This window comes from Somniosus microcephalus, chromosome 34 (genome assembly GCF_052327205.1).
Source record: "Somniosus microcephalus isolate GS21.2 chromosome 34, FLI_Smic_1.0, whole genome shotgun sequence".
NCBI lineage: Eukaryota > Metazoa > Chordata > Chondrichthyes > Squaliformes > Somniosidae > Somniosus > Somniosus microcephalus.
This window is the reverse complement of record NC_141020.1, coordinates 13,381,887-13,394,834: the sequence shown is the minus strand read 5'-3', so window position 1 is coordinate 13,394,834 and position 12,948 is coordinate 13,381,887.

The window sequence follows — 12,948 nt, the reverse complement described above, 5'->3', positions numbered from 1 at the left end:
CGACTGTACGCGGTGTGTGAGGAACGGGATCCGGACCGTTTCCCGACTGTACGCGGTGTGTGTGGAACGGGATCGGAGCGTTTCCCGACTCTACGCGGTGTGTGTGGAACGGGATCCGGACCGTTTCCCGACTGTACGCGGTGTGTGTGGAACGGGATCGGAGCGTTTCCCGACTCTACGCGGTGTGTGTGGAACGGGATCGGACCGTTTCCCGACTCGACGCGGTGCGTGTGGAACGGGATCGGACCATTTCCCGACTGTACGTGGTGTGTGTGGAACAGGATCGGACCATTTCCCGACTCTACGCAGTGTGTGTGGAACGGGATCGGACCGTTTCCCGACTCTACGCGGTGTGTGTGGAACGGGATCGGACCATTTCCCGACTCTACGCGGTGTGTGTGGAACGGGATCGGACCGTTTCCCGACTCTACGCGGTGCTGTTGGAACGGGATCGGACCGTTTCCCGACTGTACGTGGTGTGTGGAACGGGATCGGACTGTTTCCCGACTCTACGCGGTGTGTGTGGAATGGGATCGGACCGTTTCCCAACTGTACGCGGTGTGTGTGGAACGGGATCGGACCGTTTCCCGACTCTATGCGGTGTGTGTGGAACGGGATCGGACCGTTTCCCGACTCTACGCGGTGTGTGTGGAACGGGATCGGACCGTTTCCCGACTCTACGCGGTGTGTGTGGAACGGGATCGGACCGTTTCCCGACTCTAAGCGGTGTGTGTGGAACAGGATCGGACCTTTTCCCGACTCTACGTGGTGTGTGTGGAACGGGATCCGGACCGTTTCCCGACTGTACGCGGTGTGTGTGGAACGGGATCGGACCGTTTCCCGACTGTACGCGGTGTGTGTGGAACGGGATCGGACCGTTTCCCGACTGTACGCGGTGTGTGTGGAACGGGATCGGACCGTTTCCTGACTCTACGCGGTGTGTGTGGAACAGGATCGGACCGTTTCCCGACTGTACGCGGTGTGTGTGGAAAGGGATCAGACCGTTTCCCGACTCTACGCGGTGTGTGTGGAACGGGATCGGACCGTTTCCCGACTCTACGCGGTGTGTGTGGAACGGGATCGGACCGTTTCCCGACTCTACGCGGTGTGTGTGGAACGGGATCGGACCGTTTCCCGACTGTACGCGGTGTGTGTGGAACGGGATCGGACCGTTTCCCGACTCTACGTGGTGTGTGTGGAACGGGATCGGACCGTTTCCCGACTCTACGCGGTGTGTGTGGAACGGGATCCGGACCGTTTCCCGACTCTACGCGGTGTGTGTGGAACGGGATCGGACCGTTTCCCGACTGTACGCGGTGTGTGTGGAACGGGATCGGACCATTTCCCGACTCTACGCGGTGTGTGTGGAACGGGATCGGACTGTTTCCCGACTCTACGCGGTGTGTGTGGAACGGGATCGGACCGTTTCCCGACTCTACGCGGTGTGTGTGGAACGGGATCGGACCGTTTCCCGACTCTACGCGGTGTGTGTGGAACGGGATCGGACCGTTTCCCGACTGTACGCGCTGTGTGTGGAATGGGATCGGACCATTTCCCGACTCTCCGCGCTGTGTGTGGAACGGGATCGGACCGTTTCCCGACTCTACGCGGTGTGTGTGGAACGGGATCGGACCGTTTCCCGACTCTACGCGGTGTGTGTGGAACAGGATCGGACCGTTTCCCGACTGTACGCGGTGTGTGTGGAACGGGATCGGACCATTTCCTGACTCTACGCGGTGTGTGTGGAACAGGATCGGACCGTTTCCCGACTGTACGCGGTGTGTGTGGAACGGGATCGGACCGTTTCCCGACTCTACGCGGTGTGTGTGGAACAGGATCAGACCGTTTCCCGACTCTACGCGGTGTGTGTGGAACAGGATCGGACCGTTTCCCGACTGTACGCGGTGTGTGTGGAACAGGATCGGACCGTTTCCCGACTGTACGCGGTGTGTGTGGAACGGGATCGGACCGTTTCCCGACTCTGCGCGGTGTGTGTGGAACGGGATCGGACCGTTTCCCGACTCTACGCGGTGTGTGAGGAACGGGATCGGACCATTTCCCGACTGTACGCGGTGTGTGTGGAACGGGATCGGACCGTTTCCCGACTCTACGCGGTGTGTGTGGAACGGGATCGGACCGTTTCCCGACTCTACGCGGTGTGTGTGGAACGGGATCGGACCATTTCCCGACTCTACGCGTTGTGTGTGGAACGGGATCGGACCACTTCCCGACTCTACGCGGTGTGTGTGGAACGGGATCGGACCATTTCCCGACTGTACGCGGTGTGTGTGGAATGGGATCGGACCGTTTCCCGACTGTACGCGGTGAGTGTGGAATGGGATCGGACCGTTTCCCGACTCTACGCGGTGTGTGTGGAACGGGATCGGGCCGTTTCCCGACTCTACGCGGTGTGTGTGGAACGGGATCGGACCGTTTCCCGACTGTACGCGGTGTGTGTGGAACGGGATCGGACCGTTTCCCGACTGTACGCGGTGTGTGTGGAACGGGATCGGACCGTTTCCCGACTCTACGCAGTGTGTGTGGAACGGGATCCTGACCATTTCCCGACTGTACGCGGTGTGTGTGGAACGGGATCGGACCGTTTCCCGATTCTACGCGGTGTGTGTGGAACGGGATCGGACCGTTTCCCGACTCTACGCGGTGTGTGTGGAACGGGATCGGACCGTTTCCCGACTCTACGCGGTGTGTGTGGAACGGGATCGGACCGTTTCCCGACTCTACGCGGTGTGTGTGGAACGGGATCGGACCGTTTCCCGACTGTACGCGGTGTGTGTGGAACGGGATCCGGGCCGTTTCCCGACTGGACGCGGTCTGTGTGGAACGGGATCGGACCATTTCCCGACTTTACGCGGTGTGTGTGGAACGGGATCGGACCGTTTCCCGACTCTACCCGGTGTGTGTGGAACAGGATCGGACCGTTTCCCAACTCTACGCGGTGTGTGTGGAACGGGATCGGACCGTTTCCCGACTCTACGCGGTGTGTGTGGAACGGGATCGGACCGTTTCCCGACTCTACGCGGTGTGTGTGGAACGGGATCGGACCGTTTCCCGACTGTACGCTCTATGTGTGGAACAGGATCCGGACCGTTTCCCGACTCTACGCGCTGTGTGTGGAACGGGATCGGACCGTTTCCCGACTCCACGCGGTGTGTGTGGAACGGGATCGGACCGTTTCCCGACTGTACGCGGTGTGTGTGGAACGGGATCGGACCGTTTCCCGACTCTACGTGGTGTGTGTGGAACAGGATCGGACCGTTTCCCGACTGTACGCGGTGTGTGTGGAACGGGATCGGACCGTTTCCCGACTCTACGCGGTGTGTGAGGAACGGGATCGGACCGTTTCCCGACTGTACGCGGTGTGTGTGGAACGGGATCGGACCGTTTCCCGACTCTATGCGGTGTGTGTGGAACGGGATCGGACCATTTCCCGACTCTACGCCGTGTGTGTGGAACGGGATCGGACCGCTTCCCGACTCTACGCGGTGTGTGTGGAACGGGATTGGACCGTTTCCCGACTCTACGCAGTGTGTGTGGAACGGGATCCTGACCATTTCCCGACTGTACGCGGTGTGTGTGGAACGGGATCGGACTGTTTCCCGATTCAACGCGGTGTGTGTGGAACGGGATCGAACCATTTCCCGACTCTACGCGGTGTGTGTGGAACGGGATCGGACCGTTTCCCGACTCTACGCGGTGTGTGTGGAACGGGATCTGGACCGTTTCCCGACTCTACGCGGTGTGTGTGGAACGGGATCGGGACCGTTTCCCGACTGTACGCGGTGTGTGTGGAACAGGATCCGGACCGTTTCCCGACTCTACGCGGTGTGTGTGGAACAGGATCCGGACCGTTTCCCGACTCTACGCGGTGTGTGTGGAACGGGTTCCGGACCATTTACCGACTGTACACGGTGTGTGTGGAACGGGATCCTGACCGCTTCCCGACTGTACGCGGTGTGTGTGGAACGGGATCGGACCGTTTCCCGACTCTACGCGGTGTGTGTGGAACGGGATCGGACCGTTTCCCGACTGTACGCGCTGTGTGTGGAATGGGATCGGACCATTTCCCGACTCTCCGCGCTGTGTGTGGAACGGGATCGGACCGTTTCCCGACTCTACGCGGTGTGTGTGGAACGGGATCGGACCGTTTCCCGACTCTACGCGGTGTGTGTGGAACAGGATCGGACCGTTTCCCGACTGTACGCGGTGTGTGTGGAACGGGATCGGACCATTTCCTGACTCTACGCGGTGTGTGTGGAACAGGATCGGACCGTTTCCCGACTGTACGCGGTGTGTGTGGAACGGGATCGGACCGTTTCCCGACTCTACGCGGTGTGTGTGGAACAGGATCAGACCGTTTCCCGACTCTACGCGGTGTGTGTGGAACAGGATCGGCCCGTTTCCCGACTGTACGCGGTGTGTGTGGAACAGGATCGGACCGTTTCCCGACTGTACGCGGTGTGTGTGGAACGGGATCGGACCGTTTCCCGACTCTGCGCGGTGTGTGTGGAACGGGATCGGACCGTTTCCCGACTCTACGCGGTGTGTGAGGAACGGGATCGGACCATTTCCCGACTGTACGCGGTGGGTGTGGAACGGGATCGGACCGTTTCCCGACTCTACGCGGTGTGTGTGGAACGGGATCGGACCGTTTCCCGACTCTACGCGGTGTGTGTGGAACGGGATCGGACCATTTCCCGACTCTACGTGTTGTGTGTGGAACGGGATCGGACCACTTCCCGACTCTACGCGGTGTGTGTGGAACGGGATCGGACCATTTCCCGACTGTACGCGGTGTGTGTGGAATGGGATCGGACCGTTTCCCGACTGTACGCGGTGAGTGTGGAATGGGATCGGACCGTTTCCCGACTCTACGCGGTGTGTGTGGAACGGGATCGGGCCGTTTCCCGACTCTACGCGGTGTGTGTGGAACGGGATCGGACCGTTTCCCGACTGTACGCGGTGTGTGTGGAACGGGATTGGACCGTTTCCCGACTGTACGCGGTGTGTGTGGAACGGGATCGGACCGTTTCCCGACTCTACGCAGTGTGTGTGGAACGGGATCCTGACCATTTCCCGACTGTACGCGGTGTGTGTGGAACGGGATCGGACCGTTTCCCGATTCTACGCGGTGTGTGTGGAACGGGATCGGACCGTTTCCCGACTCTACGCGGTGTGTGTGGAACGGGATCGGACCATTTCCCGACTCTACGCGGTGTGTGTGGAACGGGATCGGACCATTTCCCGACTCTACGCGGTGTGTGTGGAACGGGATTGGACCGTTTCCCGACTGTACGCGGTGTGTGTGGAACGGGATCCGGACCGTTTCCCGACTCTACGCGGTGTGTGTGGAACGGGATCGGACCGTTTCCTGACTGTACGCGGTGTGTGTGGAACGGGATCCGGGCCGTTTCCCGACTGGACGCGGTCTGTGTGGAACGGGATCGGACCATTTCCCGACTTTACGCGGTGTGTGTGGAACGGGATCCTGACCGTTTCCCGACTGTACGCGGTGTGTGTGGAACGGGATCGGACCGTTTCCCGATTCTACGCGGTGTGTGTGGAACGGGATCGGACCGTTTCCCGACTCTACGCGGTGTGTGTGGAACGGGATCGGACCGTTTCCCGACTCTACGCGGTGTGTGTGGAACGGGATCGGACCGTTTCCCGACTCTACGCGGTGTGTGTGGAACGGGATCGGACCGTTTCCCGACTCTACGCGGTGTGTGTGGAACGGGATCGGACCGTTTCCCGACTGTACGCGGTGTGTGTGGAACGGGATCCGGGCCGTTTCCCGACTGGACGCGGTCTGTGTGGAACGGGATCGGACCATTTCCCGACTTTACGCGGTGTGTGTGGAACGGGATCGGACCGTTTCCCGACTCTACCCGGTGTGTGTGGAACAGGATCGGACCGTTTCCCAACTCTACGCGGTGTGTGTGGAACGGGATCGGACCGTTTCCCGACTCTACGCGGTGTGTGTGGAACGGGATCGGACCGTTTCCCGACTCTACGCGGTGTGTGTGGAACGGGATCGGACCGTTTCCCGACTGTACGCTCTATGTGTGGAACAGGATCCGGACCGTTTCCCGACTCTACGCGCTGTGTGTGGAACGGGATCGGACCGTTTCCCGACTCTACGCGGTGTGTGTGGAACGGGATCGGACCGTTTCCCGACTGTACGCGGTGTGTGTGGAACGGGATCGGACCGTTTCCCGACTCTACGTGGTGTGTGTGGAACAGGATCGGACCGTTTCCCGACTGTACGCGGTGTGTGTGGAACGGGATCGGACCGTTTCCCGACTCTACGCGGTGTGTGAGGAACGGGATCGGACCGTTTCCCGACTGTACGCGGTGTGTGTGGAACGGGATCGGACCGTTTCCCGACTCTATGCGGTGTGTGTGGAACGGGATCGGACCATTTCCCGACTCTACGCCGTGTGTGTGGAACGGGATCGGACCGCTTCCCGACTCTACGCGGTGTGTGTGGAACGGGATTGGACCGTTTCCCGACTCTACGCAGTGTGTGTGGAACGGGATCCTGACCATTTCCCGACTGTACGCGGTGTGTGTGGAACGGGATCGGACTGTTTCCCGATTCAACGCGGTGTGTGTGGAACGGGATCGAACCATTTCCCGACTCTACGCGGTGTGTGTGGAACAGGATCGGACCGTTTCCCGACTCTACGCGGTGTGTGTGGAACGGGATCTGGACCGTTTCCCGACTCTACGCGGTGTGTGTGGAACGGGATCGGGACCGTTTCCCGACTGTACGCGGTGTGTGTGGAACAGGATCCGGACCGTTTCCCGACTCTACGCGGTGTGTGTGGAACAGGATCCGGACCGTTTCCCGACTCTACGCGGTGTGTGTGGAACGGGTTCCGGACCATTTACCGACTGTACACGGTGTGTGTGGAACGGGATCCTGACCGCTTCCCGACTGTACGCGGTGTGTGTGGAACGGGATCGGACCGTTTCCCGATTCTACGCGGTGTGTGTGGAACGGGATCGAACCATTTCCCGACTCTACGCGGTGTGTGTGGAACGGGATCGGACCGTTTCCCGACTCTACGCGGTGCGTGTGGAACGGGATCGGACCGTTTCCCGACTGTACGCGGTGTGTGTGGAACAGGATCGGACCTTTTCCCGACTGTACGCGGTGTGTGAGGAACAGGATCGGACCGTTTCCCGACTGTACGCGGTGTGTGTGGAACGGGATCGGATCGTTTCCCGACTCTACGCGGTGTGTGTGGAACGGGATCGGACCTTTTCCCGACTCTACGCGGTGTGTGTGGAACGGGATCGGACCGTTTCCTGACTCTATGCAGTGTGTGTGGAACGGGATCCTGACCGTTTCCCGACTGTACGCGGTGTGTGTGGAATGGGATCGGACCGTTTCCCGACTCTACGCGGTGTGTGTGGAACGGGATCAGACCGTTTCCCGACTCTACGCGGTGTGTGTGGAACGGGATCGGACCGTTACCCGACTCTACACGGTGTGTGTGGAACGGGATCGGACCGTTACCCGACTGTACGTGGTGTGTGTGGAACGGGATCGGACCGTTTCCCGACTCTACGCGGTGTGTGTGGAACGGGATCGGACCGTTTCCCGACTGTACGCGGTGTGTGTGGAACGGGATCGGACCGTTTCCCGACTCTACGCGGTGTGTGTGGAACGGGATCGGACCGTTTCCCGACTCTACGCGGTGTGTGTGGAACGGGATCGGACCGTTTCCCGACTGTACGCGGTGTGTGAGGAACGGGATCCGGACCGTTTCCCGACTGTACGCGGTGTGTGTGGAACGGGATCGGAGCGTTTCCCGACTCTACGCGGTGTGTGTGGAACGGGATCGGACCGTTTCCCGACTCTACGCGGTGCGTGTGGAACGGGATCGGACCATTTCCCGACTGTACGTGGTGTGTGTGGAACAGGATCGGACCATTTCCCGACTCTACGCAGTGTGTGTGGAACGGGATCGGACCGTTTCCCGACTCTACGCGGTGTGTGTGGAACGGGATCGGACCATTTCCCGACTCTACGCGGTGTGTGTGGAACGGGATCGGACCGTTTCCCGACTCTACGCGGTGCGTGTGGAACGTGATCGGACCGTTTCCCGACTGTACGTGGTGTGTGGAACGGGATCGGACTGTTTCCCAACTCTACGCAGTGTGTGTGGAATGGGATCGGACCGTTTCCCAACTGTACGCGGTGTGTGTGGAACGGGATCGGACCGTTTCCCGACTCTACGCGGTGTGTGTGGAACGGGATCGGACCGTTTCCCGACTCTACGCGGTGTGTGTGGAACGGGATCGGACCGTTTCCCGACTCTACGCGGTGTGTGTGGAACGGGATCGGACCGTTTCCCGACTCTACGCGGTGTGTGTGGAACAGGATCGGACCTTTTCCCGACTCTACGCGGTGTGTGTGGAATGGGATCCGGACCGTTTCCCGACTGTACACGGTGTGTGTGGAACAGGATCGGACCGTTTCCCGACTGTACGCGGTGTGTGTGGAATGGGATCGGACCGTTTCACGACTCTACGCGGTGTGTGTGGAACGGGATTGGACCGTTTCCCGACTCTACGCGGTGTGTGTGGAACGGGATCCGGACCGTTTCCCAACTGTACGCGGTGTGTGTGGAACGGGATCGGACCGTTTCCCGACTCTACGTGGTGTGTGTGGAACGGGATCGGACCATTTCCCGACTCTATGCGGTGTGTGTGGAACGGGATCGGACCGTTTCCCGACTCTACGCGGTGTGTGTGGATCGGGATCGGACCGTTTCCCGACTCTACGCGGTGTGTGTGGAACGGGATCGGACCGTTTCCCGACTCTACGCGGTGTGTGTGGAACGGGATCGGACCATTTCCCGACTGTACGCGGTGTGTGAGGAACAGGATCGGACCGTTTCCCGACTGTACGCGGTGTGTGTGGAACGGGATCGGATCGTTTCCCGACTCTACGCGGTGTGTGTGGAACGGGATCGGACCTTTTCCCGACTCTACGCGGTGTGTGTGGAACGGGATCCGGACCGTTTCCCGACTGTATGCGGTGTGTGTGGAACGGGATCGGACCGTTTCCCGACTCTACGCGGTGTGTGTGGAACGGGATCGGACCATTTCCCGACTCTATGCGGTGTGTGTGGAACGGGATCGGACCGTTTCCCGACTCTACGCGGTGTGTGTGGAACGGGATCGGACCGTTTCCCGACTCTACGCGGTGTGTGTGGAACGGGATCGGACCGTTTCCCGACTGTACGTGGTGTGTGGAACGGGATCGGACCGTTTCCCGACTCTACGCGGTGTGTGTGGAATGGGATCGGACCGTTTCCCAACTGTACGCGGTGTGTGTGGAATGGGATCGGACCGTTTCCTGACTCTACGCGGTGTGTGTGGAACGGGATCGGACCGTTTCCCGACTCTACGCGGTGTGTGTGGAACGGGATCGGACCGTTTCCCGACTCTACGCGGTGTGTGTGGAACGGGATCGGACCGTTTCCCGACTGTACGCGGTGTGTGTGGAACGGGATCGGACCGTTTCCTGACTCTATGCAGTGTGTGTGGAACGGGATCCTGACCGTTTCCCGACTGTACGCGGTGTGTGTGGAATGGGATCGGACCGTTTCCCGACTCTACGCGGTGTGTGTGGAACGGGATCAGACCGTTTCCCGACTCTACGCGGTGTGTGTGGAACGGGATCGGACCGTTTCCCGACTCTACACGGTGTGTGTGGAACGGGATCGGACCGTTACCCGACTGTACGTGGTGTGTGTGGAACGGGATCGGACCGTTTCCCGACTCTACGCGGTGTGTGTGGAACGGGATCGGACCGTTTCCCGACTGTACGCGGTGTGTGTGGAACGGGATCGGACCGTTTCCCGACTCTACGCGGTGTGTGTGGAACGGGATCGGACCATTTCCCGACTCTATGCGGTGTGTGTGGAACGGGATTGGACCGTTTCCCGACTCTACGCGGTGTGTGTGGAACGGGATCGGACCGTTTCCCGACTGTACGCGGTGTGTGTGGAACGGGATCCGGACCGTTTACCGACTCTACGCGGTGTGTGAGGAACGGGATCGGACCGTTTCCCGACTGCACGCGGTTTGTGAGGAACGGGATCGGACCGTTTCCCGACTCAACGCGGTGTGTGAGGAACGGGATCGGACCGTTTCCCGACTCTACGCGGTTTGTGAGGAACGGGATCGGACCGTTTCCCGACTGTACGCGGTGTGTGTGGAACGAGATCGGACCGTTTCCCGACTCTACGCGGTGTGTGTGGAACAGGATCCGGACCGTTTCCCGACTCTACGCGCTGTGTGTGGAACAGGATCCGGACCGTTTCCCGACTCTACGCGCTGTGTGTGGAACGGGATCGGACCGTTTCCCGACTCTACGCGGTGCGTGTGGAACGGGATCGGACCATTTCCCGACTCTACGCGGTGTGTGTGGAACAGGATCGGACCGTTTCCCGACTGTACGCGGTGTGTGTGGAACGGGATCGGACCGTTTCCTGACTCTACGCGGTGTGTGTGGAACGGGATCGGACCGTTTCCCGACTGTACGCGGTGTGTGTGGAACGGGATCGGACCGTTTCCCGACTCTACGCGGTGTGTGAGGAACGGGATCGGACCGTTTCCCAACTCTACGCGGTGTGTGTGGAACGGGATCGGACCGTTTCCCGACTCTACGCGGTGTGTGTGGAACGGGATCGGACCGTTTCCCGACTCTACGCGGTGTGTGTGGAACGGGATCGGACCGCTTCCCGACTCTACGCGGTGTGTGTGGAACGGGATCGGACCGTTTCCCGACTGTACGCGGTGTGTGGAATGGGAACGGACCGTTTCCAGACTGTACGCGGTGTGTGTGGAACGGGATCTGGACCGTTTCCCAACTGGACGTGGTCTGTGTGGAACGGGATCGGACCGTTTCCCGACTGTACGCGGAGTGTGTGGAACGGGATCGGACCGTTTCCCGACTCTACGCGGTGTGTGTGGAACGGGATCGGACCGTTTCCCGACTCTACGCGGTGTGTGTGTAACGGGATCGGACCGTTTCGCGACTCTACGCGGTGTGTGTGGAACGGGATTGGACCGTTTCCCGACTGTACGCGGTGTGTGTGGAACGGGATCGGACCGTTTCCCGACTCTACGCGGTGTGTGTGGAACGGGATCGGACCGTTTCCCGACTGTACGCGGTGTGTGAGGAACAGGATTGGAACGTTTCCCGACTGTACGCGGTGTGTGTGGAACGGGATCGGACCGTTTCCCGACTCTGCGCGGTGTGTGTTGAACGGGATCGGACCGTTTCCCGACTCTACGCGGTGTGTGTGGAACGGGATCCGGACCGTTTCCCGACTGTACGCGGTGTGTGTGGAACGGGATCGGAGCTTTTCCCGACTCTACGCGGTGTGTGTGGAACAGGATCGGACCGTTTCCTGACTCTACGCGGTGCGTGTGGAACGGGATCGGACCGTTTCCCAACTGTACGTGGTGTGTGTGGAACAGGATCGGACCGTTTCCCGACTCTTCGCAGTGTGTGTGGAACGAGATCGGTCCGTTTCCCGACTCTCCGCGGTGTGTGTGGAACGGGATCGGACCATTTCCCGACTCTACGCGGTGTGTGTGGAACGGGATCGGACCGTTTCCCGACTCTACGCGGTGCGTGTGGAACGGGATCGGACCGTTTCCCGACTGTACGCGGTGTGTGTGGAACGGGATCGGACCGTTTCCCGACTCTGCGCGGTGTGTGTGGAACGGGATCGGACCGTTTCCCGACTCTACGCGGTGTGTGAGGAACGGGATCGGACCATTTCCCGACTGTACGGTGTGTGTGGAACGGGATCGGACCGTTTCCCGACTCTACGCGGTGTGTGTGGAACGGGATCGGACCGTTTCCCGACTCTACGTGGTGTGTGTGGAACGGGATCGGACCGTTTCCCGACTCTACGCGTTGTGTGTGGAACGGGATCGGACCACTTCCCGACTCTACGCGGTGTGTGTGGAACGGGATCGGACCATTTCCCGACTGTACGCGGTGTGTGTGGAATGGGATCGTACCGTTTCCCGACTGTACGCGGTGAGTGTGGAATGGGATCGGACCGTTTCCCGACTCTACGCGGTGTGTGTGGAACGGGATCGGACCGTTTCCCGACTCTACGCGGTGTGTGTGGAACGGGATCGGACCGTTTCCCGACTGTACGCGGTGTGTGTGGAACGGGATCGGACCGTTTCCTGACTCTATGCAGTGTGTGTGGAACGGGATCCTGACCGTTTCCCGACTGTACGCGGTGTGTGTGGAATGGGATCGGACCGTTTCCCGACTCTACGCGGTGTGTGTGGAACGGGATCAGACCGTTTCCCGACTCTACGCGGTGTGTGTGGAACGGGATCGGACCGTTTCCCGACTCTACACGGTGTGTGTGGAACGGGATCGGACCATTACCCGACTGTACGTGGTGTGTGTGGAACGGGATCGGACCGTTTCCCGACTCTACGCGGTGTGTGTGGAACGGGATCGGACCGTTTCCCGACTGTACGCGGTGTGTGTGGAACGGGATCGGACCGTTTCCCGACTCTACGCGGTGTGTGTGGAACGGGATCGGACCATTTCCCGACTCTATGCGGTGTGTGTGGAACGGGATTGGACCGTTTCCCGACTCTACGCGGTGTGTGTGGAACGGGATCGGACCGTTTCCCGACTCTACGCGGTGTGTGTGGAACGGGATCGGACCGTTTCCCGACTGTACGCGGTGTGTGTGGAACGGGATCCGGACCGTTTACCGACTCTACGCGGTGTGTGAGGAACGGGATCGGACCGTTTCCCGACTGCACGCGGTTTGTGAGGAACGGGATCGGACCGTTTCCCGACTCAACGCGGTGTGTGAGGAACGGGATCGGACCGTTTCCCGACTCTACGCGGTTTGTGAGGAA